Source organism: Castor canadensis, chromosome 5 (genome assembly GCF_047511655.1).
Source record: "Castor canadensis chromosome 5, mCasCan1.hap1v2, whole genome shotgun sequence".
In the NCBI taxonomy this organism is placed as follows: Eukaryota; Metazoa; Chordata; class Mammalia; order Rodentia; family Castoridae; genus Castor; species Castor canadensis.
In genome coordinates, this window is record NC_133390.1 from 63,381,506 (window position 1) to 63,408,457 (window position 26,952).

The following is a 26,952-nucleotide window of genomic DNA, read 5'->3' on the forward strand; positions in this document are numbered from 1 at the left end:
CATGTTTTTTTAAAAGCTGATACCACCCCATTTATCTGCTTCTTATTGAACAGAAATTTCCAAAAGAACTATAGTATATAACAAATTACTAAGCACTGATAAGTTAACAAGTATACAAAGAAAAGACACAGAACCTATTCTCGAAATAATAAGAGAAGGATGGAGATATTTGCAGAAGTACAGATAATCCAAAGACAATGAGTGGAATGAAATGAGGAAGCAGAAGGTAATCTAGTATAGCTTGAACTGACCTATGATACCTAAGGCATTGACATTTGAACATTGCTTTTTATCTCTTGTCTTGGCAGCAAGGCTAATAGTAGGGTCCTACCCAGATTTAGAGGTAGCAACAGGTCAGAAAACAAAGGATGAGTAGCTTTTAAATTCCTTTCCATATGAATGCATTTGATAGTATAGAATCAAAGCTGAGAATGGGAGCTGTAGAGTAGGCAGGATGTTAGGGTGCCTTTAAAGACAATTTGGTTAGTTTGACTATGAAAAGATTAAACTAAAAACAATTCTCCTATTAAAAACTGAGTTTGATATTGTATGTCTTTCGAAAGTTATCTCTTTAAATCTGCTCTGAACTCCAATGATGACTTTGATGTCATATTTACTAATAATTTCCACAGATATCCAGTCACTCAGTCTTAAAAGCAGTTAAACTAATGGAAATGCAATACATAGCATAAACATAAATTCAATATGCCAATATGTCTACAGTCAAAGACCCTTTAAAATAAAAAAAATACATCTGGGAATTTTATTGAATGGATCATTAATATTCACATGAAATGCTTTTTTCAAAAGCAAAACAACGAAGCACACAACAAACTACACCAGTAAATCAAAAGAAACCTGAGTTCAGATTGCATTGATAGACAAATGGGGATCCAGAAAATAAAAGTGATAGGGTTGTTAAACTCAGGGGACATGGACAATATTACACTTACTCTGTAACTACAAAGTTTAGAGGCACAGAAAATTAGAATCAATAAGAGTAAGATCAAAACTACTATTAAAGAACAGAGGATGAGTAGAAATAAAACAAGAAAAAATGTTCAGATTGTAAAGACAAAGTGGGGAAATGCGCCTTTGAGACAATTAATTTGGCTATTACATTATACATCATAATAATAATTTTATTCATTATCTGACCCCTTCACTATTAAAGGAAAGGCACTTTATCTTTTTCACTCTATTCCTATTTATATATACAAGATCAATAAATATTTATTGAGTAAAAGAATGAACAGCCTGATCAACCTATGAAACAAGTACTAACTCTACATTTATGTAGAAATTTAGGCTTAAAGAAATTACATTTTTTTTTTAATTTCTTTTATTCACATGTGCATACAATGTTTGGGTCATTTCTCCCTCCTTCCCTCCGCCCCCTCCCCTTCCCTCCGCCAACTCCCTCTCCCCCCCTTACCCTCTCACTACCCAGCAGAAACTATTTTGCCCTTATCTCTAATTTTGTTGTAGAGAGAGTATAAGCAATAATAGGAAGGAACAAGGGTTTTTGCTAGTTGAGATAAGGATAGCTATACAGGGAGTTGACTCACATTGCTTTCTTGTACATATGTGTTACATTCTAAATTAGTTCTTCTCGAACTAACCTCTTCTCTAGTTCCTGGTCCTCTTCTCCTATTGGCCTCTGTCGCTTTAAAGTTTCTGCATTAGTTTCTCTGCTTTGAGGGCAACAAATGCTATCTAGTTTTTTAGGTGTCTTACCTATCCTCATACCTCCCTTGTGTGCTCTCGCTTTACCATGTGATCAAAGTCCAGTCCCCTTGCTGTGTTTACCCTTGATCTAACGTCCACATATGAGGGAGAACATATACGATTTTTGGTCTTCTGGGCCTGGCTAACCTTGCTCAGAATGATGTTCTCCAGTTCCATCCATTTACTTGCAAATGATAAGATCTCATTCTTCTTCATGGCTGAGTAGTATTCCATTGTGTATAAATACCACATTTTCTTAATCCATTCTTCAATAGTGGGGCATCTTGGCTGTTTCCATAACTTGGCTATTGTGAATAGTGCTGCAATAAACACGGGTGTGCCTGTGTCACATTCCTTTGGGTATATCCCCAAGAGTGGTATTGCTGGATCATATGGTAGATCTATGTTTAGCTTTTTAAGAAGCCTCCAAATTTTTCTCCAGAGTGGTTGTACTAGTTTGCATTCCCACCAGCAGTGTAAAAGGGTTCCTTTTTCCCCCGCATCCTCATCAACACCTGTTGTTAGTGGTGTTGCTAATGATGGCTATTCTAACAGAGGTGAGGTGGAATCTTAGTGTTGTTTTAATTTGCATAAATTACATATTGTATATTAAATTTATTTTTGCCCTTCTGCAACTCTAACCTCCTTCCAATTCATACTTTATTATTCAATTTTTTTCCTAGCAAGAGAAACAAGCACAAGCAAGTAAACTATTAGATTTATAATGTCATGCAAGTAGTACTATGAAGACAAACAAAACAAGGTAGCAGCACTTAGAGTACATGGGATGATGTACTGTAAAGTACATCAAACCTACTATGAGGCAGGTTTGAATAAGGAAGTTTCTCAGGAGAGGTGACAATACAAGGAAACTTGAATGAAGTGAGGGAAAGGGTCAAAGTTTTTCTGGGAGACTCTCTAGGCTGTTATATGATTACATGAGACAAATTCCCTTGCTTCATAAAATGGCTAATATACAGCGGTATACTCAATAAAAACTATGTTATTATTCTTATATGTAGATTTACCCACTAGGTTATGTTTGTCAAAAGCATATTTATCTTCCCTAAAGTTCCTTAAACGATGTCTAGCAAGAACCCAATAAACATTTTTTAGAACTGAAAACAGGAAGACAAATTATCAATTCATTAATTAGAAATCAGACTATGAGTATGAAAATATCACCATATTTCACATACTGGAATCAATCTAACCAGTATCACAAAATAATTAATCTTTTCTAGATTTAAAAGTAATCAAAAAGGGAAAAATATAAAGAAATAGCTAGGGCCAACAAGTCATGTATAACAAAATAATAGCAATGAACCAGAAATGATAAAAATGAAGTCACTATCTTGACCATTTCCATATTGTCTGCCTCTATCAGATTAACACAATTTTTTTGTGTTACACAAGTGGCTCATTCAAACATTCCTGATGCAAGCACAGGGCTCTGTACACAGGAAAAATTAAAAATACTGTTGCTCTGAACTGAAATTATCTTTAAACATTCAGATTCTTTAAATTTAGCCCAAAACAATAAGCAGAGATGGATGAATATAAAAAATAAATTTCAACAGAAAAGAAAATATCAAGTGTTAGGTCTCAGTCCTATGGAAATGAATAAGGTTTTTATAAAGATTGAAGTACAAGTGACAAGGTGATACCGGTATTGGAAGAGACAGATCAACAGGACAGGCCACAGTGACCTCAGAATGGGATACATACTATAGGCAGCATTTCCATGGACAGTGTTGAAATAACTGACTGATTACAGGGGGGAAAATAAATTTTGTTCTTTCTCTCACCAGGAACCAAAATATAAATATAAATCAGGTTGATATATCTGAACATAACAAAAAAATCAGAGCACTAAGAAAACATGTAGAGATATACATATATATATGTATAGGTATATGTATATATATAATTTCTAGAACTCATGGTGGGAAGGAGTTTTTAGACATATATACAGTACCATACAACATAAATATAAAAATTGGAGAATTTCACTACCTAAAAAATTGTAAATCTTCACTACTTTAAAATATCTTTTACAAAATTAAGAGGCCAACAACAAATGAAGTTCACATATTCAATGTGTATGATGTCCATAGGGTAATAGTCTCAAAAATAAATACATAAATAAATACACAAATAAAATACCCCATTTGGTAAAATAAGCAAAATATATGAACATGCAATCCAAGTTCCTTTCCCCAACCCCTCTACTTATCCCAGATCCTCATTCCAAAGCCAGGAACGTGGAGGTTTATTTTCTGAAGGAATTACATCAGAGAAGATTTCAACTGAGATATAAAGCAAAATAGAGGTGTAGAGTGATGAAACAACATCAGTACTTCCTAGCAAACCTGCTAGAAATGCAAATTCTCCAGCCCAACTCAAACCACCTCTGGAGGGCTCCTAAGGATCCCCCCACTTTCTGGTATTTGTGGCTTTTTGTTATCTCCCGACCTTGTGAAATCACTTGCTTCTAACCTAAAAGAATACCCGAACACTGAGTGTATTTCACCGCATTGATTAGGTTACAGGAGATTCTAACATTTTCTGTCCTGCCGCAGACCAGCTCTATTGTCTTCAGCTTACGTGGTTGGAAGCAAGGAGCCATGTTGGAGAAATCCACGCAACAAAAAACTAAGAACAGCTATCAACCAATAGACAGGAACTATGGCCCCCAGTACAATACCCTCAAGGAACTGAATTCTGTCAACAACCACATGAGCTTGAAAGTGGATCCTTCATTAATCCAACTTTGACATGAGAGCCCCCCCAAATCCTGGACACTACCCCTAATTGCAGTCTATTGAAGACTCAGTCAGAGAACTGAGTTAAAGGGTGTTCAGTTCCTAACTTACAGAAACTATGAGATAATAATTGTTTGTTTTAAGCAAAAAAATTATATGAACACAGTAGAATTTTGAATTCTAGTCTACAATACAAATTTATAAATGTATTTTAATATTTATAAAACATTTTAAAAATAAGATACGTAAGTAAGAAACTCTTCATAATGAACAGTTTAAAAATTATTGTGATGTAATATTAAGCATTCATTATATGTAGCAAGTGAAAATTTCTAATAAACAATTAAGTTTAAAATACAGGTTACACAATAAAGAAATGGGCAACTAAACTAAACAGAACTTTCTCAAAAGAAATTCAAATAGCCAAAAAAAACACATGAAAAAATGCTCACCATCTCTAGCCATTAAGGAAATGCAAATCAAAACCACACTAAGATTCCACCTCACCCCTGTTAGAATAGCCATCATCAAAAACACCACCAACAGACATTGGTGAGGATGTGGGGAAAAAGGAACCCTTGTACACTGCTGGTGGGAATGCAAGCTAGTGCAATCACTCTGGAAAAAAATTTGGAAGCTTCTTAAAAATCTAAACATAGATCTGCCATATGATCCAGCAATACCACTCCTAGAGATCTACCCAAAGGAATGCGATTCAGGTTACTCCAGAGGCACCTGCACACTCATGTTTATTGCAGCACTATTCACAATAGCCAAGTTATGGAAACAACCAAGATGCCCCATTACGGATGAATGGATCAAGAAAATGTGGTATTGATACACAATCAAATTTCACTCAGCCATGAAGAAGAATGAAATCTTATCATTTGCAAGTAAATGGATGATACTGGAGAACATCATTCTGAGCGAGCTTAGCCAGGCTCAGAAGACCAAACATCGTATGTACTCCCTCATATGCAGACTTTATCTAGAGCAAATACAGCAATGTTGTTGGACTTGGGTCACATGACAAGGGGAGAGCACATACAAGAGAGGTATGGGGATAAGTAGAAAACCAAAAACATGAAAGTGTTTGAGGTCCCCACTGCAAAGGAACTAATACAGAAACCTTAACACGACAGAGGTCAACACAAGAAGAGGATCAGGAATCAGTGTAAAGATCAGTTAGAAATGAATCAACTTGGGTTGAAACACATTTGTACATGGAAGCAATGCTAGGTATCTCTCTGTATAGCTATTCTTAACTCAACTAGCAAAAATGCTTTGTCTTTCTTATTATCTTATGTCTTCTCTTCAACAAAATTAGAAATAAGGGCAGAACAGATTCTGCCTGGAGGCGAGGGGGGGTGGGAGGAGTGTGGGGGGGTGGGGGCAGGGGGGAGAAATGACCCAAACAATGTATGCACATGTGAATAAATGAATAGTAAAATAAAATACAGGTTATAAAATGATATTCTCATATTTTAAAATTAAACAATTTAAATAATTTATTTAAAAATATAAACCACTAAACCAAGGCACTTAGTCTATACCACAAAAGAATGTAGATGATATAGTAGGCTTCCTGACATCCAGTTGAAAATGTCTTTTTGAAACCCAGTTGAAATGTCTGTTTCTGATGAATATTTTCTCCAGTAACTACAATTTTTTAAGAAAGAATAAAAAGGAAGAAAGGAAGAAGAAATAGCAGATGAAGTGAGGTAGAAAGAAAAGGTAATATAAAAGAAAGAAAAGGGAAATAAAGATGGGATTTGCAAAAAATAGCAGCAACCACCTATAATAGTTTCTATTAGGTTCCTAGTAGTCAAATTATAATTTAATTTTAATTGATCACATATTTATTTAAATATTCAAAAAAGATACAGACTGTAACATAGAAAAGTTAACAAGTTTGAGGTTATATTTATATAATATGCATAATATTAAAAGAGAAAGCAGATAAAATATCCATATTAATGATTTAGAAGGACAAACAAAATATGCCATGAGAACAGCTGATACCACTCCAAATCAGTTTTGGAAGTAGGATTAGTATAAAATTCAAATCAGTAAGAGTGAAAAGTTAAAAGTGAGCCAATTTTAATCAACTACAAATCATGCTGTCCATTTCCACATAAGAAATGCTTTCAATCCAAGCACTTACATGCCATTCAAAAGTTACCTACAACATGTGAACTAGGACTCTTCTGTTATAGTTTTCACTAGCATTAGGGTTTTATATGAGTCCCGTTAGGAAAAAGTAAATACAAATTGCTAAAGGCCATTCTGTAGCAATAAGTATGAATACAAATCATCTTAATTAATTTTAAATTAAAGATTTAGTTGTATCTTATAAAAAACAGTTACATGTAAAGCAATTTATGATCCTTAAAAGCCATCTGAAAGAACCTGTTCATTTACATAATCAAGATTACAAGATATACTCCCCCTAAAATTCAAAAAGCTAGTAGTTCTAGTCTATCCACAATGGTCAATCCTAAAGTATAGGTATTCCATTCTGTCTTTGGATATTATTAGTGTTTGTAAATCACCAAGAAAATATGATAAATTCTAAGGTAGAATTCTTCATGGCAGTGGTCTATTGGAACCTGATAGGAAAGCTATTAGAAGCAAATCAAAACCATTGAGCTGGAGCTCTAGGGCAACAAAAGACCATTCACTTGACCCAATTCTTCTTTCTGTTAGGCATTGCAGTTTCCCTTCCAAATAGAGGAAAAAAGTTCATAAAGATGATGTGCTTCATACCACTGTTAACCCTAAAATCCATTCAGTATTTTCTTCTTACTTGTCTCCTTAAAGTAAACCAAGCCCTATCCTTTATTATGCAGTTTCACTTCATTTGGTTTTATTTCCCAATAGCAGAATTCCTTAATCTTAAAAACCAACACACCAAAAAATAAAAAAATAAAAACTCAATGACTATAAAAAGTACACAGTCTAACCTGCTTAATTATTAACAGGTAAACAGAATGCATTTCTGAATTATTTACTTAATCTCCTTGAAGTAAAACTTAAAAGTTTTTGAGCTTGGAATGTGTACCATTTCTAATGACCCATAAAATAATTATTGTAAAATAATCTATTAAGTCATTTTAATAAAAACCAATTTAAAAACACTGAACAAATGTGAAATTAAACATTTGCTAAGTATACAAGAAATAGAACACATTTTTAAGATTTCAAAGATCACTAAAATTCCTTACCATACAGCTTTCCCTTATCCCCTAACAATTTATTTCACAATTCATTTGAGCAAAATGAGTAGAACTGTTAGTGCTAAATCACAATAATAATATCACAATACTTTTGAAATAAACATTTATAGAATACTTTTATTCCTAAACATACTAGAAGAAATATACAATCACGAAACTATGGAAAATGTTAGTAATTGTGAGATTAGAATAAATAAAAAAAGAATATACAATAGAACACCATTTTCTTTGGATGAAGTACCAGCCCAGCTAATGTACTGAAGAATGATTGTTGCTTGGAAGGAGTAAACACTGATTACCTGGAATGATGGCTAATTAAATTTCCTGACTAGATGGGGAAAGGGCTTTATTTTTACCCTTTTTACTAAAACTCTAAAATATACTAATAGATTTTTCTGCCTTGGTAAAGAGGCTATAATAATTTTCTCTCTCTCTAAAGATTAAAAATTCAGATTGCTTTAGAGGATGGATGGCTCTTAATCTGGGGAGGAAGGGTGGTCATAAGGCTCTTTGGGAAGATGATAAAACCAAGGACCTTTTTCTCCAGAAGAGTGCACACACTCACAAAATTTTGTGTAAGATTTCCAGGTGCCTGGGGACCAGCATACAAACCCCATGCCTTCTAATTATACAGAATTCTAAATTCTTACACTTAGAGATTGTACTGAATAAACAGTGACCCCAGGACATAAAAAGGATGTTTGAAGGTACATGTACAGATACCCTTAATAATGAGAGCTATTTTCTGACACTTTGTCTGCTGTCTTCTATAAGGAATATAAAAACTGGTTCATTTAGTCTTACTTAAAGGTTAAACATGCCTTCTTTTAGGACAAATGTATTATCAGTTCCTTGAGGGTTTTTTTTTATTGTATTGGGGGTACATTGTGACGTGTACAGTGTATCATAGTTGAAGTGACCCTCCTTCATCCTACCCTCCCCCATTCCTGGAATAATTTCAACAGGCTTCATTTTTCCATTTACATAAATGTGTACATGATATTTTCAGAGTGCTCTTTCAAATCACCCCACGTTTTAAGAGAAGTGGCAGTTAACATTTTCCTTGTATTTTCATAATTCTCAGAGGAGGCAGGGCCAGAGAGGACTACTTAATTTTCATATTTACATCTAAAAATTAAAACATAATGGCAAATACAGTCAGATAAGGAATTCAGTTTCTAAATGTTTGTGTGTATTTTTGCTTATTTCAACCTCACAAAAAGTCTAGGAGATAGGATCATTATCCCCATTTTATTGTTGTGTCATCTGAGTCACAGAGAGATTAAGTAATTTGCCAAATGATACTCCTCTACTGGGGAGCAGAATTCACACCCAGTCAATCTGGGTCTTACAGTCCACATATTTACATGTCCAGCTTCAAACTTTCTTGAACTGATGAGGTTTCTTAATGTAATTTTATATTTAACACAAGTCCACATCTTCACTACAATGCAGGAAACATTCATACTGTCTTCTCAGACAAATTCATAAGAGGAATTGTTCTTAAGTTGATGAAAAAACTAGTACCACCCTTGGACTGCGGACAGTTATATACCATCATAAATTGTCCAGTCAATGCCAGGTAAATACAAACTATGTATTTATTGTATGGTTCAATAAATGTAGAACCATACAATAAAAGTTGACACCTTATTTCCTTTGTGGAAATATTTTTAATGGGATAGAAAGTTGAATGATTATCCATTCTGTGCCAAGATACTAAAATAAATGGGCAATATTATAATACTAACAGTTCCAAAATTAGGACTGTCTGCTATTTCTAATTTGTCTTTAGAGAGATACAAATAAGACTGCATTTTTTAGTCTTATTTTATTAGCATATTAATTGTTATTAAGGATACATTGTAGACACTTATAAAAGTGTTTACAATATATCTTAAATTTACTCCTACATTATTCTTCTTTATCCACCCTCTCTCCCTTCTTAAAATAGTTTTGACAGGTCTCATTGTTCCATTTTCATCATGAGTATATAATATTTTCACTATATTTGCCCTCTTTCACCCTTTCCTACTTCCTTCCCCCTGCTACCAATCCCCATACAAGACCTTTTTTTACCTTCCTGACCCTCATTTTTGACAAAAAAACATTTTTGTTTGTTTAAGATAGATATACAGGGGGTTTCATTATGACATTTCCATGTACAATATCCTTAATTGATTCATCCCCTATTTTTCTCCTTTCTACCTTAGTCCCTTTTGTGTGGTGATTTCAACATTCTTTTTTAGTCTTAACTCATTTCTGTGAAGTAAAATATTAAAGTAAATGCATATTTGTTGAGGGCAGGAAGTTGCTTCAGAGGTCAAAGCTGCAGCAATGTATTTTCTTGGCAGATCCTTCTCCCTGACATACTTTTATCAGAGATAGCAGCCAATATGTAGCACAGGGTTTCCCCCTAGTGTACCAGTCTTTATATATTGAGTAGTTCCATCAAGAACAAGGCAGATACAAAAAAAAAATTAAATGAATCCCATCCTTATAATTTGCGTAAAAGAGGGGACTTCATTATAAATCAAGTCCATTTAATTTTTGTTGAATTATTCTCTACATATAAATTCAAAAAAAATCAGATACTAGTTAGACACAATTGTAAAAGGGCAAAATAAAGAATATTCAAAGTCCTAAAAGTAGTTAAAAACCAGACATATAGGAAAGAAGATACCATATCAGGTAAACGGGTATACAGATGCATGACAACATAAAGAAGCTGGGTAACTGAGAAAAATCTACTCTAAACTCAGAGACTTTGATGGAGTAATTGATTTCAATGCAGCAAAGCCAAGTTAGGAATGAGAACTTGGTTAAAATGGAAAGTATGGTTGGAATGCAATATCATCCCCAACATCTGTCTACCTCTAAATCATCCTATATACCATAATGAAACAAATATTTGGAAATCCTCTAATTGTTACCCTATTCCCTATAACAATTCTCAATCACTTACAACATCAAGTCTTAAGTAGTTGGTTTTCAATTTTCTCCATAATCTGGTTCCATTACATACTGTCACTTCCAAATTATATAGAAATTATACCCACCAATCCAATCAGATAAGATTTTAAACAAGCATACTATACTATTCAGAAAATTATTGTCTATAATGTGCTATGCAGTGTTCATGTAGCTGAAATACTTTCAAATATTTCTCAAACTTTCCCAGGTCCCCAACATGTCCTCCATGGTATCTTTTCTGTATAGTCCAACATGAGGTGCTCTTGTCTACTTTGTCAATTCCTATTAAATAGAAAATGAACAAAAACTGATTTTAACTTGAACAATGCCAATTAGAGAAAGTAAAATATGATGCAATATATCACAGCCCTCAAGAAAAAATATTTAGGAACTGGTCAGCATTGCTTCTCAGACGGTGCTCACCCTATTTCAGGGACATGGACAGGGAGGAATATGTTGATGAAAGTTAATAGTAAAACCATTACGTCTGAACCTGACAAAAGCACTGGATTAACACCTGATCCAAGCAAGCTGAAAAAGGGAAAAATGTTTCTATCAGGATGTTTTGGGGGTTCAGACTAATGAGAGATTTCATCCTTACAATCCTTAAAATGAAGACTTTTGTGTATCTTATATACAAAACAGATTAGCAGTTAAGTTACAGATAGGAATTTTTAAATTTTAAGTCAAAATATAACCAACAGAGTTCAAACTTTAAGTAATTTGTTGAATTAAATAAATTTTTCAATTATATTCTTTCAATGCTTAATAATTTCCAATATTTATGTTATATGCTTCCCATTATTTTCTAGTTTCAAAAATGTGTTTCTCATTGCATAAACTTGCAGTTTTAAGGTTTTCACTACTGCTTCAATGACCATTTCAGCAACTCTTTTTTTAAAAGGTATTTCCTATGCTATTTTACTGCCCCCAGATGCTTATCCAAAGGCAGTTTTGCTCTCTGAAATTGCCTTTTTCTTTCATCCTCCAAAAGATACTTACAAGGAACTTACTCTCTTTTTTCTCCCTGATATGTTCACTTCAACATACCATTTTTCTACACATATTTACTCCATTTTCCTACAACCTATTTTTTCCCTCTGTTTGGCTGGTATTGCTGGACACTATGGTGTTTGGAATGTCTCTTTTCAGCCACTTAAGTTAGGCCCCTTACCAGCCCTAATCTTCTTACTGCTAAACGTCAACAAAATTTCAAAAACAAATATATTCTGTTCTCAAATCCCACCCCCAACCTTCTTTATAAGGTACAGTTTTCCTTAAATGTCCTTGTTAGCTTGCTGCTTTCCAAACAGAAGTCTCTGCTTCATCAGAATGTATGACAACTTCTCAGATCCAGGCAGTGCCATTCCAAGTAAGCTTCTTCTACTTGGTCTTGGAGTCAAAGAACCAAGTACTAATCCTAAATATCTCCAAAAGTCTCACTATTTTAATAATTTCTTTCTTTTCACTCTTCTCTTATTCCTGTCCAGATGTCTATGCAAAGCCTTCTCTTTCATTCTTGATTGATTTAGGTATAATTAATCTAGTCATTCTCATTTTAGCTCAGATATTTACATTTCTGTTTAGAAAATATTGATTGACTATTTGAATGCCTATGAAGATATGCAAGGAACTAATCTTATGCCCTGTTCCCACTAACATAGACATAAAACACAGATACAAAACATGGAACATGCTAAATTAACAAACACATACCCACCTCCCCCCGCCACACACTATGCTGTTTTATCACAATACATCCACTTGACCTTCTTTCTCTTTCTTTATAAGGCCATTCTTGTCTGAGCCTTTTGAGGCTGGTCTCAAAAGGCTCTTCTCCAAAATCACTTCATAATGGTTTCCCTTTTTCATCATTCAGTTGTCAACTCAAACAGCACCTCACTACTCGTTATCCCACTATTCATCCTTTCTGACCCAAGTCACTCAAAAGTTCACTCTCTATTTTCCAGGTTATCATTTAATTTACAATTAGTTTTCTAACTTATAAACTCATTCATTATCTATCTCCCTATATTAGAGATACTGTCTGTCTTATTCACTCCCAAAGTCACAAACCTAGCACATAGTAAGCACTCAAAAAGCTGAATAATGAATAAATTAATACAGGAAATCATTAAGAAGTTAACACTCAAGCTATAAATATTTATCAAGCACTTACAATGCTTAAGGCATAGGTTGATGAGTGCTGTGTCCCTAACATAAATACATATGAGAGAATGGTCCAAGATCAAGCTGAATATACTTATTTTCAGAATTTAAAAAAAATAGACTGCTACAGAATCAGACCTAAAATGTCTTGATATAGAAGATCCACAACATTGTTTGTCTTAGTCACTGTTCCTTTCATATTTACCCACTACACCATTGATATATCATTATCTCCTTTTTGATGTCAAGAACTGTTGAGTGGAATTGAATCAAAGCAGTGACAGTGACATATCTCATTTCAGAACTTTACTGCTAAGGAACAGGTCAATATGCAAGAAACATGGAAGATGCAGGGTGAGACTAAACCCTAAGTGTAGTAACGTTCCTTCTTGCAACATACAAATATTCTACTTAATGTTTCTACGAGTGCATTTTCCAAGTCATTCATTTAAACCAGGGATTAGCAAACTTTCTTGTAACAAGTAATAAATATTTTAGGCTTTGTTGATTATATAATTTCTGCTTCAACTATATAATTCTGCTACTATTGTCTGAAAGACACCATAGGAAACAAATATATAAACAAATTAGCATGGCAGTACTTTAGTAGAATTTTGTTTATAAAAAAATAGGAGATGTGACAGATTTTTGGACCTCTGATTTAAACTTCTCAATGAAGACTCAAGAATTGCTATATGGAGGAATTAGCCTCAAGTTTCACTAACTAGGGGTTCAAGGATGACCTGTATTAGAAGCTGCCTTTGTGTGATATACATTCTGCTTTTATATGAAATGTGTAAATATGTGGAAGAGATTATAGAAAACCTGAACCACTCAGATTGCCCTTGTCACTGCGAACTAATCCCACAGTCAATGCGGAGTTGGTCTTAGCATTATGTTTTGGCATTGTGTAGATTTGTCATCTTTCCATAAATGCTTCATCCATCAGACTGTAATTTAAATTTTATTTTTGAAAAGCTACAGCAAACATTCAATTGAAGTTCAAAAACCATATTTCCTTTTATCAAGGTTAATTCTGCAGTGGTATTCTAGACAACTATTAATTTTGTCAGACATGATTTATTTGTAATAAACTCATCTTGTTACTGCACATGATTCTTTTGTCTTTAAGATGTTTACTGATTTCTCTTCCAAATTTTTGTTTGAGAATGTTGTTAGATATACTATAAGACCATTTCAAATTACATTTATGTCAATTATAACAATTATTTCTCCTTCAAAATCTTTCAGGCCTTCTAAATTTCCCAATTAGAACATACCTTTTCTTGTTTCTGATTGAAGGTATTTTCTAAAAGCATTTTAAACTCATTACATACTTTTCAAAATTGCATTCTAATACCAAAACAGCTGTCCAATTAAACTAAAACTTGGTAAAAATTCTAAATGATAGTTCATTGATCTACCCTGTCATGAGACATTGTCATTATTTTTTAATTAGCAACACTATCATTTTCTATTCTTTATCTTCCAGTTGCTGCAATAAATTCTACTGCCAATCAGCTTTCATTAAGGTATCAGCCCATCCATTTGTGATAGCCGATAAATTGTACGCTATATATCTGACGTCCAATTCTGTTTTATCTGCTCTGGCTACATAAGTCTCTCCAAAGAAGACAATGTCAAAATATGTTTCTTAGCTTCAAGTTCTTACAAAAATATCTCAGCTGTAACATTTAAATGTAAAATTTACCATTAAGTTACATCAGCATATGATGTAACAATTTTTAAACAAAATGAGACAATATAAAAAGGATTTTTAGATATTTTAAAGTCTGATTCAGTTGGATTCAGTATTCAATAAACGAAAACATTTGAGAATCCTAGTAAAAGTAAACCTTGAGACAGTTGAAATATCCCTTCTAAATAATGGGAACATTTAGGTAATTGTGCAATACAAGGATCAGGCTTTTTTAGGTCATAAAATGCTTGATCTTCCCAGGTATGATGAATGCAAAAAGCTCACTACTAAATTACACAATAGTGATAAAATTGTTGAATATATCTGAAAAATAACATTTTCAAAAGCTCCATAAAGTACCTGACTCACTGAAGAAATTACTTTTTTCCCGATATGGAGAACAATAAAAAATGCTTCAATATTTGCAAGAGAGGATGAAGTATTCAAATCCCACTTGTGAGACCTGAATAGCTTTATTACCTACGCTTCTGCTATGTATTCAGCATGTTGAAGAAAAGTGTTTCCAAAAGTACACAGTATTGCTGGGTTCCCGACAACATCACATGATAGAATAGGAGCTTTCACAGACAGTCAAACTGACAATCACTTGTTCTGCACTCAGAAGGACCAAAAGTACAGCATAAATCATAAAATGCTAAAAATTAAGTATAAGTGCAAACCTCTCAACTTCACTCAGGTCTCAGCAAAAAGCATCAGTTGAGCTACATGCTAAAAAAAAATAAAAGTCAAGTCTAATGAGTTGAAGGGGAATACAGATGGAAATTAAAATAATTTATCTGTCCATAAAAAGAATTAAACTAGCATTACCAATGATATATCTTGTCTAGGTGCAAGCTGTCTTACTGACAAAATCTCCTTCACTCCCCATTTTCTTCCTTTCCTCCTAAACTATTTTTTCTTTATAACTCACACTGTACTTAAATTCTTCAATATCTCCTTTTTCTCCTATTTCCCATTCTTATTACATCTACACTTATACAAACACACACACACCCTACACACACACACACAAATACACACTGCATGACACTGTTAACTTGAAGGAAATTTTCTTTTTAAAATTCACATATGATTATTGACATGATAGCATAGAAACTAGTATGTCAACCACCAAGCAATAAACAAACTTAAAAGTTAGCACAAATACTAATGAACCTACTAGAATTGTAAATAGGCTGACTCATTAGATGTAGTTGTATTTCTTTCTTGTCAAATATCCATATATTCAGGATAATTTGAAATTTAAAAGTGAACCAAGTTAGAATGAAAGATAAAAAGGTAAATCTCTGGGTGTCAGAAAAAAGGACTCAAAGGTAGAGCAGAGGGTGACAGCAGACTTGGTTGTCCCCTAGGGCATCAAACCCACATATACCCAGATATTTGGGGTGATGTATTGAGCAGAAACTCTGCGATGGGAAAAACAGAAAGACCTAGAGCCATTGAAAGTGGGAGAGGAGTGACTAGAGTCATACTTATTAAGAATTCCTACCTATAAGATTTAGATTAGAAAGTCTACAGACTAGTCTGCAGGGGTGGTAAGAAAGCTATAGAATTTTTTATGGGCAGGTGCCAGTGGCTCATGCCTGTAATCCTAGCTACTCAGGAGGCAGAGATCAGGAGGATCATGGTTCAAAGCCAGCCTGGGCAGACAGTTTGCAATAACCTACCTCAAAAAAAACCATCACAAAAAAGAGCTAGAGAAGTGACTCAAGGTGTGGGCCCTGATTTCAAACCCCTAAACCACAAAAAGGGGGGGTTTCTTATGGCTCTAGGTAGAAAAGAGTCACATAAATATAAACCCCAGTTAAATATCATAGGTTTCTTAGGAGTCAGTATTTATGCTATCTATTTATGACAGAAAACCCAATAATAAAATTAACATTAAAGCAATCAGTTTTTCCTTAAAATGGAAGGATGAAAGGAAATGCTAATTCAGTTTGGAAGTACCCACAAACTCCCACAGAAAACAATATCAACTGAAAATGAGCCCAACATACTTTAAAAATCTGATATTCTTTTGTTCATGAATTCAATAAGTTTGAAATGCCTATTTTAGGAAGATACTATTTTAGATCTGAAAGATACAGTAGTGAAAACATGCTGCCTTCAGTAAGTTTATACTCTACTAAGGGAGAAAATGAACAAATACATATAAAATAAAAGTCCAGTACTAACAAATGCCACAAGGAAACTGTAGGATACAGGAAAAAAGAGTGGAGAGATGAGGAAGTAAATATTATCGTGAAATATTTACAGACAGCTTATTAAAGAGATGAAATTTGAGTAGAGCCCAATACAAAGCAAAGGAGTGAGTCAGCAGGAAGAGCTATAACAATAAGAAAGGAAAAATATTGTATAGATACAAAAGTTTTAACCATACAATTAATAATTTTGAACTAACTGATGAGTAGAAATTTTTCTCCCCAAAGTTTGCAAATTCTTTCAAATTTATTTGTAATATTTATAAAACTCAGCAGTCATAGATTTTAAAAAATGATCTCAATATTAACAAAAGAATTGATAGTATAAAATAAGATATTGAACTAGAATGTAATAAAATCAGAAATTAGTATAAAAAATAGATTAAAAATTCCTACATAGTTGGAAACTAAAAAACACATTCATAAATAACCCATGGGACATGAAGAAATCATAATGGAAATACTAAATATTTAAAACTGGACAATAATGGCAAGGCATATCAAAAACTGTTGGATGCAGCTAAAGTAGTATTAGATTAGAGACATATATTAGATTTTTATAATATGTAAAATTATTTAGTTAAGGATACAAATTATCAAGTTAAATATAAAAGCAGAATAAATGAAATAAGAGAGAAGAAAATTAGGACAAAAATTAATGACATATAACCAATATACAATAGAGAAGTTCAAAAAAACAAAAGCTTGTTAAGTTAAATATCATATTAGATTAACCACATAGAAGTGAAAATATCTAACCTAATAGTGGAACTTAAGCTGATCAAAACATTAATACTTGGCTGTATAGACAGTGCTCATCCCTGTAATCCCAGCTTCTTAGGAGGCAGAGATCAGGAAACTTAAGTCCATCTCAATGAACAAGCTGGATGTGGTTTTCCATGTCTGTAATCCCAGCTATGTGGTGGGCATAGGTAGGAGAACTGTGGTTCAGGCTGGCCTGGACAAAAGCAAGATCCTACCAGAAAAAATAACTTTTAAAAAAGTATAAAAAGGGTGGTGACATGGCTCAAGTGGCAAAGCAAGCACAGGTCCTAACTTCAAATCCAGTATTGCCAAAAAAATTAACCATTAAATACTCTGTAAGAAAAAATGAGGCACCAGTTAGAAACTGTTGGAGTAGGGAGAATGTATCTACAAATATCTGAGAAAGATTTAAATTACCAAATATACTAAACAACTAAGTGGAAATCTATTTACATTTACAAACTCAAATGAAATGGGCAATTTTCTAAAAAGCATAACAAAACAAAACTGATATATTAAGAAAATAAAAATCCTGAAAATATATGATCAATAATTCATAGTGAAAAAAAATCTATCTACAAAATAGTTATAGCTCCATAGTTTGACAGGGGAATCCTTTAAGCCTCAAGGAATGGAGAACCCTAACTTTGTATAAACTATTCCAGAAAGAAAAATAAATATCCCAAACTAATTTCGTAAGGCTGACAAGAACTAGAGAGCATGAGAAAGGAAAAACTTTTCCAATCTTACTTAAGAACATAAATGCAAAAATTGTAAATAAAATCAGAGAAAATCAAATGAAGCAATGGATAAAGATAAATATGTAATAACAATAGAGAATAATAATTATAGAATTCTCCATAATAACTATAATTCTATAACTCGCTGTAACAAACATGTATTGAAAATTTATCCCAGAAATGTAAGAATTAATCAACATCAGAAAATAATTTTAGTAATATACTATATTCAGAGATTAAATCAGAAAACCATCATTCTCTCAATATACTTTACAAAACACTATAAACACTAATAAAAGACATGCAATATTTGCAACATATATAACCAGTGAAGAATTTATATTCAGAATACATAACAAGCTATAATAGGTCAATAATAAAAATATAAGCATTATAATTTTTAAAACTGTTGAGAGACCATTAAAAAATCAGAGATGATAAAAGTTGCTTTGCCAATAAGAATATGAAAAGATGTTAACACTTACTTAAAATAAACACAAAAATTAAATTTCTAAATAGATACACTTTTACTCCAAACTCTTCATCAAATATTATAATTTTGTCAATATCTAGAGGTAGTGAGGGCATGGAAAAAGGGAAAATACTACACATTTGGAAATCAATTTTCCATTATATAAAATTAAAAACATGTATGCACTAAACCAAACAATCCAAATACAGAGGCTTTCCTACATGTATACAGGGGACACTTATAAAGATATTAATTGTAATATTGACTATGACAGGAACATTAAAAAGAAAGAAAAAAAGGAAAGAGGGAAGAGGAGAGAGAATGGAAGGAGAGAGGGAGAAAGGAAGGATAAAGATGAGAGGTGCAGGAAGAGGGGAGTAGAGAAAAGAAACATTTAAATGTCCATCAATAGGAAATGAATAAACTGTCAGTCACACAATGGAATTTGTACCAACTAAAATCTCAGATCTATATGTACCAACACCGATAACGTTAAATCATGTAATGCGAAGTGAAACCAAAATGCGTTGTAAAATGACCCAACATTTCTCAGTTCACAGAACCCTCCATGTTTTCTTCTTAATAATAGTTTTTACCACAAACTTATCCTAACAAATCTATTTATTGAACAGTTATGTCTAAGCAACTCACTGTTACTTTTTTTGTTTGTTTGTTTTATAAGTTTATTTTTTTAAAGCTCTTTTTTTATTATTATTTTATTATTCATATGTGCATACAAGGCTACAAGGCTTGGGTGGGTCATTTCTCCCCCCTGCCCCCAACCCTCCCTTACCACCCACTCTGCCCCCTCCCTCTCCCCCCAACCCCCTCAATACCCAGCAGAAACTATTTTGCCCTTATTTCTAATTTTGTTGTAGAGAGAGTATAAGCAATAATAGGAAGGAACAAGGGTTTTTGCTGGTTGAGATAAGGATAGCTATACAGGGCATTGACTCACATTGATTTCCTGTGCGTGGGTGTTACCTTCTAGGTTAATTCTTTTTGATCTAACCTTTTCTCTAGTTCCTGGTCCCCTTTTCCTATTGGCCTCAGTTGCTTTTAAGGTATCTGCTTTAGTTTCTCTGCATTAAGGGCAACAAATGCTAACTAATTTTTTAGGTGTCTTACCTATCCTCACCCCTCCCTTGTGTGCTAAAGCTTTTATCATGAGCTCAAAGTCCAATCCCCTTGTTGTGTCTGCCCTTGATCTAATGTCCACATATGAGGGAGAACATACGATTTTTGGTCTTTTGGGCCAGGCTAACCTCACTCAGAATGATGTTCTCCAATTCCATCCATTTACCAGCGAATGATAACATTTCGTTCTTCTTCATGGCTGCATAAAATTCCATTGTGTATAGATACCACATTTTCTTAATCCATTCGTCAGTGGTGGGACATCTTGGCTATTTCCATAATTTGGCTATTGAACTCACTGTTAATGACTCAGCAATAGTGCCATATAAAATAATAAGCATAAATTAAAAGAAAAATACATTTTGTTTCACATAACCATCCTTAAATTTCATATTATTGGGATGTGTGCTTTTGACCACTGCACAACTCCTCAAACCTTAAAATCAGATTGAAAGCTGATACCCTTATCTCCTGCTCCATATAGATTTTCATATAGCACCTGCTTTCTGCAAAAACCCAACATTGGAAAGACATGACACCAGCCAGAAGAATATACTAAAATCAAATGGTGAAACTATGAACTACTTCAAACTAGTGGCCGACAAAGATTGAATATTGCTGTTTCTCTTGAAAAATTTAAATATCTACGGTACATCTGTGACTTCATCTTGGCACTCCTGGAACCCATGGTATATAGACTGGAAAGTATGGAATTGTGGTGAGATAAGATATATGTAAATTTTAGGATAAAAATTGTACCAAATGTTTATGTATATGTGTGTATATTCATGCATGAAATGAAATAAAAATAGTAAAATTATGGACTGAAATCATACATATTTAACCTCAACAGAGTAGTTACTTCCAGGAAAAAAAAAAGAGGGAAATGTAAACAGGAGGGGACTGCAACTATTTCTGCAATGATTAATAATAATAATTAATTAATTAATAAAAAATACCTTAAGCACATATAGCAAATGCTAACTTTTTAAAAACTCTGGGTGACAAGAATTTCACATTTATTATATAACTTCTGTACCTTACTATGTTTTTTAAATAGGCCAGAAAGGAAAGTAAGAAATGGCATGCATTATGAATTATCAAGGTTTTATATAGGGTAATACTTTTAGCATGCTATTCTAAATCACAGAACATCTGGTTACTGTTAAACCTACTTTTCCAGTTTCCATTTAGAATCGTTAAACTATCCATTAGAAGCAACATAACATCTAAAGAAAAAAAATTCAGTGCAAAGACAACCTATCACTGCAAATAACAACTTACCACTGCATTTCAAGTGCTAGACAAACAAGAATACACCAAACCCAAAGTTTCTAGAAGGAAATACATAATAAAGATCAAAAAGAGGGGAGAAGGGAGAGGAAGAATGGAAATATAATGGAGGGGGTGAATTTGTTCAAGGTACACTGTACACATATATGGAATTATTACAATGAAATCCCCTCATATTGTTAATATATGATAATTCAAAAATAAAAAAGATCAGAGAAAAAAATGAATGAAATAAAGACTAAAACCAAAACAAAATATCAAGACAGAAGGATGATTCTTTGAGAAGACAAAACAAAATTGATAAGCTCATATATACTAACAAAGAAAGAGAGACTACTCAAATAATTTCAGAGATGAAAGGGAGAGATTACAACTGACACCACAGAAATACAATGTACCATTAGTGATTTCATTAACAACTATATGCCAACAAATGATAGCCTAGAAGAAATGGATAGTTCCTCTACAGATCTACCTTACCCAAAATGAATTATGAACAAACAGAAAACCTGAATAGATCAATAACAAATAACAGGATTGAATCAGTGGTAAAGTCTCCCATTAAAGAAGAGCCAGGTCCAGGCAGCTTTTCTGCTGAGTTCTAACAAATTAAAAAAAAAAACCTGACACCAATACTTCTTAAATTATTCCAAAGATTGAAAAGGAGCATATTCTTCCAAACACATTGTACCAAGCCAGCATTACCCTGAAACAAAAACGAGACAAGGACACAACAAACAGGAAAACTACAAGCTAATATCCTTGATGAACATAGATGTAAAAATCCTCAGCTTAAGACCAGCAAACCAAATTCAACAGACCATTAGAAAGATTATTCACTCATATGTGGACATTAGATCAAGGGCAAATACAACAATGGGATTGGACTTTGAGCACATGATAAAAGCGAGAGCACACAAGGGAGGTATGAGGATAGGTAAGACACCTAAAAAACTAGCTAGCAGTTGTTGCCCTTAACGCAGAGAAACTAAAGCAGATACCTTAAAGCAACTGAGGCCAATAGGAAAAGGGGACCAGGAACTAGAGAAAAGGTTAGATCAAAAAGAATTAACCTAGAATGTAACACACATGCACAGGAAATTAATGTGAGTCAACTCCCTGTATAGCTATCCTTATCTCAACCAGCAAAAACCTCTGTTCCTTCCTATTATTGCTTATACTCTCTCTACAACAAAATTAGAAATAAGGGCAAAATAGTTTCTGCTGGGTATTGGGGGGGGGAAGAGGGAGGGGGCGGAGTGGGTGGTAAGGGAGCGGGTGGGGGCAGGGGGGAGAAATGACCCAAGCCTTGTATACACATATGAATAATAAAATAATAAAAAAAGATTATTCACAATGATCAAGTGGGATTCATCCCTGGGATTGAAGGTTGTTGGCTCAACATTACATGAATCAATAAGCATAATAATAATGAACAGGAAAAAGGACAAAAATCATACGATTTTCTCAACTGATGTAGAAAAGGCATTTGATAAAATTAAAAATCCTTTTCTAAAAGTTGATCAAACTAGGACATAACACAACATAATAAAGACCATACATGCTAATCGAACAGCTCACATTAAAATGAGTGGGGAAGAGCTGAGAGCTTCCACTCTAAATTCTGGAACAACAAAAACAGACATTACTTGGATTCAACATACTAGAATATTCAACGTATTGGAACTCATAGAGTAACCGTCAAAAGAAAGAAAGGGCATTTAAATTGTAAAAGAGGAAGTCAAATTGTCTCTGTTTGCAGATGACATGATTTTATATGTAGAAGAGCAAAAAGAAACTACTTAACTAATAAACCAGTTAAGCGAAGTTTCAGGTGTAAAAATCAACATAAAAAAGCAACACTATTGCCAGTAGTGAACCACCTGAAATAGAAGTCAAGGAAGCAAGCTCATTTACAATAGCTGCAAATACATACATACATAATACATGCATACATACACACATAAATACATACATACATAAAACACCCAGGGAAAGATTTGCCCAGAACGATGAACAAAAAAAAATCTCTTAGAAAACTCTAAAACAGATGAAAGAAATTGACAAGGACCCACAAAAAATGGAAAGATATCCTGTTTTCAGGGATTGTAAAAATCAATACTGTGAAAATGTGCATATTAACTGAAGAAATCTATAGATTTAACACACTCTATATAAAAATATTAATGACATTCTTCTCAAAAGTAAAACAATCCTAAAATTTGTATAGAGCTCTAACACACACAAATATCCAAAGTCATCTTGAGCAAAAAGAACAAAACAGGAGGCATTACACTAACCTGACTTCAACATATACAACAATGCAATTGTCCAAACAGCATGTTGGCATAAAAACAGATACATAGACCAATGGACCAGGACAAAAAGGCTAGAATATAGATGTGTTGGCACAACTATAGCCAACTGATTTTTTTTCCTTTAATGTTATACTGGGTGGGGTTACACTGTGGCATTTACAAAGGTTCTTACAATGTATCAACTATATCACACTTGAATTCAACCCTTTCACCACTCCCCTTTATTTTCTCAATCCATTCATTAGTAATGGGGCATTTTGGCTGTTTCCATAACTTCACTATAGTGAATAATGCTCCAATAAACTTGGGTGTACAAGTGTCTTTGTTGTAAATTGACTCACAATCCTTCTGGTATATCCCTAGGAGTAGTATTGCTGGATCATATAGCAGATCTATTTTTAGTTTTTTGAGGAGCCTCCATACTGTTTTTCATAGTGGTTTTCCTAGCTTACATTCCCAACAGCAGTGTATGAGGGTTCCTTTTTCCCCACATCCTCACCAACATTTGTTGTTGGGACTGTTATTGATTGTAGCTATTATAACAGAAATGAGATAGAATCTTAATGTGGTTTTTGATTTGCACTTCCTATATGATCAGGGATGGTGATCATTTTTTCTTATGTTTTTTAGCCATTTGAACTTCTTCCTTTGAAAAGACTCTGTTCAGTTCATTTGCCCATTTCTTTTTTTAGGTCATAGACTTTTGGGGGAGTTTAATTTTTTGAGGTCAAAAAATTGTCAATCCCTTGTATAGCTTAGCCACCTGATTTTTAACAAAAAGTTTAACAAAATTCTTAGCATATTTTGTTAAATTTTTAGCCAACTAATTTTTAACAAATAATTTAACAAAATGTGCTGAGAAATACACATTGGAGAAATGAGTCTTTTCCATAAACAGTAATAGCAAACTCTGGCATCCACACGAAGAAAGAAACTAGACCCCTCCTCACCAGTTACAAAAGTTAACTCAAAATGGATTAAATACTTGGCAGTACCACCAGAAACAATGAAAGTACTAGGAAAAAAAAAAACCACAAGAAAACTACATCAGGACATTGAAAAAGACAAGCATTTTTTGGTTAAGACCTCCAAAAGCACAGGAAACAAAAGTAATAATAGACAAATAGAATTGCATCAGACTAAAAGATGTGGCTTTTATCAACCCATAAACAGTAACTGAACCCACAGTAGTGAATAAAATCACTAAGCAGAATAAGGCATAGGAGATATTAAACTAAAGGAAAGAAAGAAAAGGGTAAAAGTGAGGGAGGAAGGGAGGAAAGCAGTGAGGAAAAGAACAAACTTCTACATGAACTTCAAATATTAACCATTAAACATAATTATTGGCATCGAAACTTAATAGAAACTCACCATTTTTATTAAAGGTATAGTGTATACAATGTGTTTTATTTTTTCTCAAAAAGATCTATATTCTCAGAATTTGCTCAAATCTTTATATTTTTCCCAATATATTTTTTCCAAAATGGAACCTAACTATTTACTTTCATGGCCCAATGATGGTGAGAACTATGTTGATAACTTTAAAATAGTGTTGTATCTTTGTTAGATCAGGAAAAATATAGTTGAATGCTTTCTTTTTCCTATAGAAAAAGATTTCAAATTGCATCTTTTTCTTTCATCTAACACCTGTCCAACAATTTATTATTGAGTCTCAACTGCTTCTGTAATGTGTCATATACAGCCAAACATTTGAAGGTATTTTGGAGGAGTGGCTCAAGCAGTATAGCACCTGCCTACCAAGCATGAGGCCCTGAGTTTAAGCTGCAGGGCTGTCAAAAAAAACCCAAAAAACAAAAAACAGACTTGCTGATTGATCTCTCCTTATCTCTTCTCCTGTTACCCACTATTTTCCTTGTACCCAGTATTCTACTCTTTACTTCTATGAGATCAACTTTTTAGGATCCCACTTAGGAGTGAGATTATATGGGTTTGTCTTTCTGCTCCTGACTTATTTTACTTAACAAAATGTCTTCTAGGTCCATCATATTGTCAGAAATGACAGAATTTCATGCCTTTTTTTAATATCTGCATGGTATTCCATTCTCTGTATATTTATACCATATTTTTAAATCCATTTTTCCATTGAGAGTCTGTTTGATATGAGGAATAAATTCTGGTGTTCTGTTGCATAGCAAGGTGAATATAATTAACAATAATGTATTACATATCTCAAAATAGAAGAAAGGAATTTGAGTGTATTCATCATAGAGAAATGATGAAGGTTTAAGCTGATAGATATGCTAATTTTCCTGAGTGGATCACTACCTAATATATACATGAATTAAAACATGACATAGTACCTCATAAATTTGTACAACTGTGTGTTGATAAAAAATTTAGAAGTAAACATATCAAAATGCCATCTCATAGAGGGCTACTATATGAGATCCATCTAATAATACCACCTACTATTTAACTTAGAATGTAGTTATTGTGAACTTACTCTAAAGCACATATAGAAGGAACACAATCTGGTTTTGTTTCCAAAGAATATTGTGTTTATGGGAATTCTAGCAGCAAACATGAATGAAGATGATTTAAATGTCCATTGTAGTACATTATCTACTTTATATTTCAAATATCTAGTAACAAATTTTTTAAATCTTTGGAACATTAGCAGATTAGATATTTCATAGTTCCTCATACCCAAAAAGACCTTTAACAGAAATTTGAAAGAGATTACAATTTTAAATAAAATATCTGACGTAGTTTTATTCTCTATTTTATGGGTTGCTTTCTTTTTCCAATATAGTATTATTTTGATAATATTATAATCTATCAATATTCTTTCAAGTTTAACAAGCCCTGAAAAGCCTTAACGGTTTTTTTTTAATCCATGTTGACTGGCTAAATTCAAAAGAAAAAGTGGCCTGTCAAGACCTCTCAGTATTGAAATTGTCAGAGAACACCAAAGAAAAGACCACACTTTGGAAATAACAATACTTTACCTTCCCTATGACTCCTAACTCAGCATTCCCACTTAATTTGGTGTTGCTTAGGGTCATGAGTGCCAAAAAGAATTTACCTGGTTCCAAATGCTATAATATTTGAGTGAATTGTTCTCAAAGAAAATTTATTTATATATTTGTAAGGAAAAATACAGACTTTACTCCTAGTTCAGTAGAAAATTCTGGCAATAAATGGCGATATATTACTCACAAAAACTCTGGCACCAGAAAACCCCAACCACTTATTGCAATAAGAGTCCCTCTATCGATACTAGCAGTGACATACTTAGATGTACATTTCCGTGAGCTAGCACAATCTTTCATTTTACATTTTTCCAAGTCTCAATCATTACTGGGGACAAACTGCATCTAAAGTGGCACTCCCTAAACCTGATGTCATTTCCCACAAATAAAAACAAAAAAACCCCACAAGAGCCTACATTCTAAAATATTATCATTATGGTAG

At 33.3% G+C, this 26,952-nt stretch overlaps 1 protein-coding gene and 1 long non-coding RNA gene across 19 annotated transcripts in view; one reads left to right on the forward strand and one right to left on the reverse strand.

The window, feature by feature from the left end:
• Window positions 1-20,722, forward strand: part of LOC141423241 (uncharacterized) — a 75,982-nt gene extending 55,260 nt beyond the window's left edge. For both annotated transcript variants that reach the window (XR_012447952.1, XR_012447951.1), the window contains one exon: window positions 20,391-20,722. This is a non-coding gene — a long non-coding RNA (uncharacterized lncRNA). The remainder of the gene's footprint in view (window positions 1-20,390) is intronic.
• Zbtb20 (zinc finger and BTB domain containing 20) overlaps window positions 1-26,952 on the reverse strand; it is an 815,899-nt gene that overhangs the window by 624,345 nt on the left and 164,602 nt on the right. The window lies entirely within an intron of this gene.